An 8,818-nucleotide genomic window follows, 5' to 3' on the forward strand; every position below is an offset into this window, starting at 1 on the left:
AAAAAATAAAATTTTTGAAATTTAAATTCGAAAATATAAAATTAAAATTAAAATTGAAAACATATTAGATAATATTCAAAGTTGTACAAATAAAAATAAAACATTAGAGTTTTTGAAAAAAAAAGAAAAACCTATGGGTCTTGTACGTTCGGGAACACCTCGTTCGGGTACATCCTCTGCATCATCTCCATCATTTGCTGGTTCAGCCTCTTTTGTGCCTCATAGCCCGCCTGTTGAGCCGCCATCTGGGTCTCCAACAAAGATATGTGATCATCCTTGTCCTTCAACTGAGCCGTAATTACTTCTGGATCAACAAAGGGCGGTGGTGCAGAAGAAGGAGGAACCGACCGGGGGGGACGACCCAAACCGACCAAACGTCACTTCTTCTTTGGAAACGACTGAAATAGAAGATAGCCAAATTTAAATAATATAAAAAGATGATAAAATAAAAATCAAGAAATAAATGAATTGAACTTTGAAAAAAAGAGCTTACCGATTCAACGATTTCGTTGATTCGAAACCGGGACAAGTTGATCTAAGCCGTCGAATCGTCATCCTCGGTTTGAAGCTGAGACACTTCGTCTTGCACCTGAGTTTGGCTGCGGTTGGTGGAGTTGGTGGAAGAAGTTTCTTTCGTCTCTTCCTTATCCCAATGCGCACACAACTCCGTCCAGACCGTGTTGTTTATCGACTTTGGGATCTTTTAATAAAAAAAAAAGAAAATAGTTAAATAAATTAAAAATCGTTTAATAAATTTAAAAAATTGTTTAATAAAATTAAAAACAACTTTGTTGATTTCCCACTTCTTCTTCCACTCGTGCATTTGCTTCCCATAGTTGTCCATAACTTTACGGACGAAGTGGTGATAGATAAATAGCGTATCATCGGAATTCCAGTTGAACTCTTGGTGAAAAAAAAAACAAAATTAGTAGAAAATTTATATTAAAAATTAAAAATATAAGTAAAAAAAGAGAATAGTTACCGCAAACTGACGAAACCACAGATGCTGCTTGTCGGTAGGGAAGTGAGTGAAAGTCGGATCTCCCCTGTCGAGGGTCGAGTACATCATACGGTTGATCCATGCGTTGATCTCGTTCCCGAATCGGTTGAACCTAATAAAAAGAACAAAAAGAACAAATTATTAATAATGAATCAAATTTTAATGAAAAAAATATATGTTTAATTACTATGTTTGACCCCGTCCATGTGGATACGGAGTGAGATAGGGAAGATGGTCATGACCGGGCTGTCGAACCAACTCCGCAACACTCATCACTCCCGGAGGACCCGGAGGAGCAGGAGCGGGTGCAGCAGCGGGAGCGAGAGGAGCGGGAGCGAGAGGAGCAGGAGCGGGAAATGGAGAGGGAGATGTATGGTAGGAGCTGTGGGGCGAAGCGGAATCCTAAATCTGGCTGGAATCACGAGACTGGCTCCCCGTGCCACCACGACCACGACGCTGTCGAAGCCGGGTCTGATCATCATTAGACCTGTAAATTAAAAAAAAATATTTAAAAATTAGTTCTAATAATTTTAATAAATAAAAAAACATATTTAAAAAATAGTTTTTAATCACAAAAATATAAATAGTTTAATAATTATAAAAAAATAGTTTTAATAATTATGGATGATCCGTCAATAGTTTTAATAGTTTTACTCTGTAAATAGCATATTTAAATAGCATATTTAATAGTTTTACTCTCCAAACGCAAAATCACAAAAAATAGTTTTAATAATTAGGGATATTCAGAGGATTTCATTTTCCGTCGGAATGTCCGTCAGAATACCGCTGTTTTCTTGTAGTGAAACCTTAAGATTACTCCAACAGAAAAAAAATCACAAGATCGGTCAAAAAAATTAAGACAGTGAAATGTATAATGTATTTATTTTAAACCGTGAAATGTAGCCTAATATCTTGTGTTAATTAATATTATTTGATATTGCTGTAACAGACGTGAGAACGAATAGAAGCGAAAACAGATGAATAAAAGTGATGAAATTAAGACATAGATATTTAACGTGGTTCACCCCTAGGGGTACGTCCACGAGCAAAGAGAAATCTTATTATTGGAGGCGATATTGAGCTTACAAAGTCCAAGTTTAAGGTTAATTCGAATACAAGATATATATAGTAGCATATCGCATCTAAAACCCTAGACTATACGGACGACGCATGGGCCTAAGCCCACGATCAGATGTAACATCCATAATAACTTGATGCAACGTTTTTGATGCAACCGAGTTGATATGATGTACGTAATGTAACATGTAGTTTTATTACCACCAGGATTTCAACCCTCCATATTGCACATTTTATGTTGTTGGACAAAAAAGTGTACACATGTTATCATGTATAGTAAAAAAAAATGTCCATTAAGTTTCAGACCTTGTGTAAAAAAATTCTTTCAATCTAATAATTACGGTTTATTACCTGATATGAAAACATGCACTTAACCTTTAACCATCTTCTAAATATCGTTTAAAAAAATATTACATCATTAACTATAGCGAGTGTAAAAATATCAAAGCGTGGCAAGCGATTAACAAAATCAAGACCAAACAAAATGAAGTGCTTGAAGCCAAAAACAAGTTGTAACCAAGTGGTTAAGTTTGGTTGGTGACCCATTATATCATTTGTCATGGTCCTCATGGATGTATTGATTTGACTATTATATTGTCTCGTGTTAATTTATTCCGAGTAATCTGTTTTCCTCTATTAAAAACACAATCTTAATTCGTTTCTAGTGAACCACCTATACGTAGACCATTGCATGGATGAACTGGACATTAGTGAATGAAAAACCTTTAACAAACGAATTCGAAGTTCTCTTTACTTGAAGCTTGCTTTTCTTTTTAGATGACTCTTATAATTCAAGTATGCATTAAAACTTGAATATCACATTCCAATATCTGCCACATTCGTAAACGGTAAACCATATGCATCTTCTTCACTGTACGATACAATAATGTAACAGAAAAAGAACTTTTTATAAAACAATTTGTAAAAAGGGGATAATTCTTGAAACTCGGGGTAATATATTCCTATAAGAAATTACTCATTAACCCATAATTACGAAGGGTAGAGACAATTCCTTACACCTGGTTAACGCAAATCGAAGTTGCAATAAATATAAACTTTTCTCTCCATTAAAGAGAGGAGTTATTAACAGAAATAGATACATCGCGTCTTTTTATTACACTGCAGAACACAATATATTATTGAGGTAGTTTTCAATGGTTGAAGACTTGTTTGCCCTCCCAAAAGCAAAATCTAAGGATGAGTATTAAGGTAATTAGGCATTTTCTTTTTAGTTGGGTTGGTTAAGAAATTTGAAACTTCTGAACTAAATGATTATTTTATTTAATTGATTAGATATTTTTTTTTATCTCTCTCAATGTTTTTTTTCTTTTCACAACCACTATCTGTAACACAACCTTCCATTTCTTCCGATAATGTCATTCAATTTTTTTGGGTTTTTTCCGCCACCGCCTCCGCAGCAAGAATAACCATAACCAAACGATAATTCATCCTCTCACACCGTTTATCCTTATACATTTATTTTGACGAAAGTGACATGACCGACAAAGCAAACCCAAGCAACTTCTTTTGTGAAATATGAAAACATGGAAGAGTGCCCATGATCAGAACATAGTGTCCATGTTCAGAAAAAAGTTTCTTTTGATTATATATATCACCAAAGCCTCGTACTTTAGATAACTTTCCAACATATGTGAACCTACAAAAAAATAAGACAACCACAAACTCACTAAACCACATCCATACACACAAAAAAGCTTCAAGCTTTATACAGAACAAAGGTGATCACTATAAAATTGAGAAAAGCTTCGGGATTTATGTGCTTAACAGATTAAGAGTGACTATTTCTTGATCAATTTTGCAATTCAATGAATCAACTTGCAGGGAGTCTTCTCACCAGGGTGACTATTTTAGAATGTTAATTTTTAGTTTTTAAGAAGAATGAGATATGTGTACATAAACAATGGTGTACATATGGATATTGTCTAAGGTTGTACATGGAGACTGAAAAAACGAGAGAAAAAAGCATAAAACAGGAAGAATCACATGGAAGCTTAGACAATATCAAATCACATTCCCTAATGGCATCCACAATACATACGAGCTTTTGCAGCATCAAAAAACAAACGAGTCATTCCAAAAAACAAATTATATTATCAGTAAAAAAGTGTGTTTTTGTGGTATATTTATTTCAAGGAATGTGCATATTATGCTCTTATACTCTTTGGAACATTGTAGCTATGTTGCAAATTGGCCGAAGATCTCATGTACATATATGTAAAATATATATACTCTAGATTGATCGTGGTTTAAAATTTTAGAACACATGAATATATAAAAGTTTTCAAAGTGTACACATATTGTGGTATATGGTGTACACATATTGTACTATCCACATGTACAATTAGATGACTATATCCACGTGTACAACATGTAATCGATGATGACTATATCCACGTGTACAACATGTAATCGATGTCCACTTGTACACTGCAAACCACAGTGAAGTTTGCATCCATGGCTTCAAACGTATCAACCCAAACTCATCCACTTGTACACTGCAAACCATAGATAGACAGTGTTTCGAATTTGGTCTATGCAGACAAATGAATAAGACCTTCAATCATCAAGCAGTTACCAAGTGAGAAAATATTAACAATTCTAGAAAAACAAAACCAAATACGAACCTTTAGCAACTCATCAGCTAAATAACAACAGATGTAATCATGTAACTACCTTTAGCAAAAGCAAATATGAACCTTTATTACTCTATGGTGGAGAACACAACGAGATAATATTCAAGTGAATCTCAACACTGTATCCTAACACAGAAAATGAGCCTGCAGTTATTATAGCAATAATAATTTATTGGTCTCATCACCATGAGAGTCGTGAATTGCTGTTTCAACTCGCACATGGGATGAATTGGGAGTGAACCGACCCAAGACGGTGAAGCTATCCAACAGTGATTGTGGTATTCGCGGCATGGACGAGATTACTCTCTTTGCATCCGTTAGAAACGCATTGGGAATGGTTCATCGGAGATGACGAGATTCCCCAGTTAGCAGCGACATCACTTCCGATTATGGATTTATGCGAGATCAAAATTCTTCTATGCAATTAAGTTATCGCATCCACCAATTAATTTTTTTTCAATCTGATATTTAGAATGTGAGATATGAGAGAGGAGAGAGGTAGAAGAAGGATTTTTGGTCCAAGAGGATGGAAGGTTTTCACGGCGGAAGAAGATCTAATGAATATTTGAATTTAAAAAAAAGTTATTTTTAAGAGCATCTCCAATGTACTCTATTTTCTGCTTCAAAATGGAGTAACTCCAAAATAGAGTTAAGTTTTACTCCAATGCATTACTCCATTTTTCACTCCAAAATAGAATATTCCTAATATTTTATATTTTATATTTATTTAAAAATTAGTAATATCACTTTTCATTTATACTATTTTCAAAACAGTCCATTTTCAGATTGTAATAATTATATTAAATACAATATTAACCACAATTAATTTTTTATTATATAAATACTCGACAAGGGGAATGAAAAAAATCCAAACTAAAAAGAAAACTTGATGATCAAACATCGGCGGTTATCAGCAGTTTAGAAAGAAATAAACAACTTTTAGAGCAACTAAACCAGACAAATGCACAAAGAGAACATCATTTTGAGATTCAAAAAAAAAATTGTGCATTGAAAGAAGTGAAGGAGGAAAACAAAATGTTATTTTTGGATTTGAATTCCATACAAGATCCAAATATCCGAGCATATATTCCAGCTCAACAAGAACAAATTTTACAAAATCGAAGTCTTCAACAACAAGCTCAGCAAGCTCCTCCTCCATCTACATCGTTTGGACAATATTTTAATAACTTTAAGAGATCCGGAGGTGATTTACCGGATTATTAAGCAATTATCTTTGTTGTAAGATTTATTTTATGTTATTTCTTTTGTATGGTGCTTATCTTTTATTTTATAAATGTATGATCTGTTATGTTTTATATTATATATATTTTGTTGCATAAAATAGTCATTAGATGGCTATATATATAATTAAGAAATATTAACAATAAATTTTATAATATATATAGTAAAATAATATTAATATACTTATTTATAACAATTTTACTGAAAATAAAAATATTTAAATGTGGAGGACCATTTTATAAATAAAAAAGTTCAACTCCATTTTGAAGTAATGAGTTGGTCTACTCCATATTTGGAGTAATCATGTCTATTACTCTATTTTGGAGTGGGTTTTGGAGTGGAGTTGAAGATGATTTTACTGCAAAATGGAGTTTGGAGTGGGTTTTAGAGTAAGGTTGGAGATGCTCTAAGAGGTAAAATATGTTGAATCTGAACCATTGGATCTAAAATCAACTAGAAACAAACCAAGTTAATGAATGCAAGTGGACTTGGTTAGAATAAGTGTCCCAAGAGAACAAAGTGACTCACAATGTAATAATAAACTTGAAAAGTGACCTGCACTGTAAATGTTTCTAAAGAGAGTATGTGTTGCTTTAGCTTCGGTAGAAAATATGCAATCCAATAGTAGGATACTTTCCAACTTTTTTATGGCATGGTTGTTTACCTTGAGATGCAAGTATGTAACCACTACCAAGAACTGTTTATGTCCATGAGTGGCTTTATATGTTTTTAATCAAATTACTAGTTGTGGTTAGGCATGAGACTTATTATCCGAGATCCAGATTCGATCTGAGATCTGCTCCGGATCCGCACCGAAAATAGGATATTCGGGGTGTCCGGATCCGAATCCGGATAGTAAAATCTTGGATCCGTGCAAACCGAATCCGGATCCAGATATCTTAATTTTTAGGTCTGGATATCCGGATCCGTATCCGTATTTTTAAAATACATTAAATTTTTAAATTTTATTAATATTTATATTTGATATATTAATATTTATACATGAATTAATCTTATAATATTATATTTTAGTTTTTACAGTATTATAAACATATATAAATATATTTCTAAATATTTAATTTATGTATTATATTAAAAAAATAGTATTTTTTATTAAAAAAATTATTTTTAATTATTTTGACGGATCCGGATATCCGCGGATAATAGAATATTGAGATGGATATCCGAAACCCGGATATCCGGAAACCACGAATCCGGATCCATATATTAAATCCACGGATCCGACGGATCCGGATACCCTAAATTTCCTAGATATCCGGATCTGTCCCAGGGCTAGTTGTGGTTATCAATTAGTATCCCGTTTCTGGTGACCCCTAATATGACAATGATAAATAGTTGCAAAGCTAGTTCTTATGAACCACCAATAGTCTGATTTAGACCAAGTTGTTGTATCTCTCTATCATATAATTATATTATTTTGGGCATTATATTATATTTGTGACATACTCCGTGGATCGTTTAGAACAAGTATATCCATTAGAACCTCTAATGGATTCTTATGATTAAATTAGTAGTTAATAAGGTACCTCTAATGGATTCTTATGATTAAATTAGTAGTTAATAAGGTGATTTGAAAAGTTAAAAATTTTGTTAGTGCAAATAATTTTTTTCTCCTCTAATGGGAAAACTTCGTAGGGATTCTTAATATATATATATATTTTTAAGTATAATGATTTAAAATAAAAGAGTGAAATCTCCTTGAGAAATCCACTTGTGATAATCACAACAAACATGTCTGAGAAAGTATCCAATCAAAGAATGAAATCTCCTGAGATCATTACCTATCTTTGGATCATCAAATAGCTTCCTCAGTGCAGCGATATGTCCATCAGCCAAATCCATCACATGGATGTAGTCCCTCACCTGTTTTTCAAATCATATTCTTATAAAACCAAAACCTGCATGCATGGGATCTTCTCAGGTTGTCCATACACAGTTGCAGACGATGAAAACACCATATTACAACAACACTCCAATGTAAAAAGATGAAATCTTTAACATTTTATTAAGGCTGTAGGATTTTAACTGACCATTTTGCAGTTGTGCTTTGCCATGGTCTCGTAAAGATTGATAGTTCCAACCAAGTTATTGTAGAAGTAGCGGCCAGGGTTGCCAACGCTTTCAGCCTTTCACCCACAGCTTTAAGACCCGCGAAATGGATCACAACATCAAACCTGTTTACCCTCACAATAAGATCCAGGAAAGTTATTAACTTTACAACTCTCTTGAGAATAAGAAGAATCTAACAAGAACAATACCTCTGTTTGGAGAAGAGTTTCTCAATATCTCCTTTGTTTCTTAGATCACCCTGTAATCAATCAACACCCTTTTAAGTAAACAAGTCTACACAAGTAAGAGAAGAAGTTTCTCAAGAATCCGTTTCCAGGGAGCCAAGAAATCACGGAACAGAGTAATTCATACAGAGATACAAGAACAGAGCAACGATTTCAATCACAAAGACAACACCTTTATGAGATTTTTTCTCGAAACAACTACAATTCTAAAGATATCAGAGAAAAAAGACGCAAGAACAGAGTAATTCATACAGAGATACAAAAACAGAGTGACGATTTCTATCACAAAGACAACACCTTTATGAGACTTTTTCTCGAAACAACTACATTTCTAAAGATATCAGAGAAAAGAGACGCAAGAACAGAGCAATTCATACAGAGATACAATAACACAGCAACGAGTACAATCACAAAGACAACACCTTTATTGATTTGCTTGATTATCAGACACCTTTGAGTGCAGCGATACGATCTCAGACTTTGTTTGCTTTCGTCGAAACCCTGACGAAAGGAGAGAGAGCGGTGCAATG

The 8,818-nt window shown here is 33.6% G+C and overlaps 1 long non-coding RNA gene across 1 annotated transcript; it reads right to left on the bottom strand.

Moving 5' to 3' along the window:
* Positions 1–4,370: 4,370 nt before the first annotated feature.
* Positions 4,371–8,818, bottom strand: LOC106332525. Its single transcript, XR_001268102.1, has 5 exons — positions 8,711–8,818; positions 8,253–8,302; positions 8,025–8,168; positions 7,776–7,857; positions 4,371–4,593 (listed from the first exon to the last, which is right to left on the bottom strand). It is a non-coding gene; the product is annotated as an uncharacterized LOC106332525 (long non-coding RNA).

The sequence above is a fragment of the Brassica oleracea genome, chromosome C3 (genome assembly GCF_000695525.1).
Source record: "Brassica oleracea var. oleracea cultivar TO1000 chromosome C3, BOL, whole genome shotgun sequence".
In the NCBI taxonomy this organism is placed as follows: Eukaryota; Viridiplantae; Streptophyta; class Magnoliopsida; order Brassicales; family Brassicaceae; genus Brassica; species Brassica oleracea.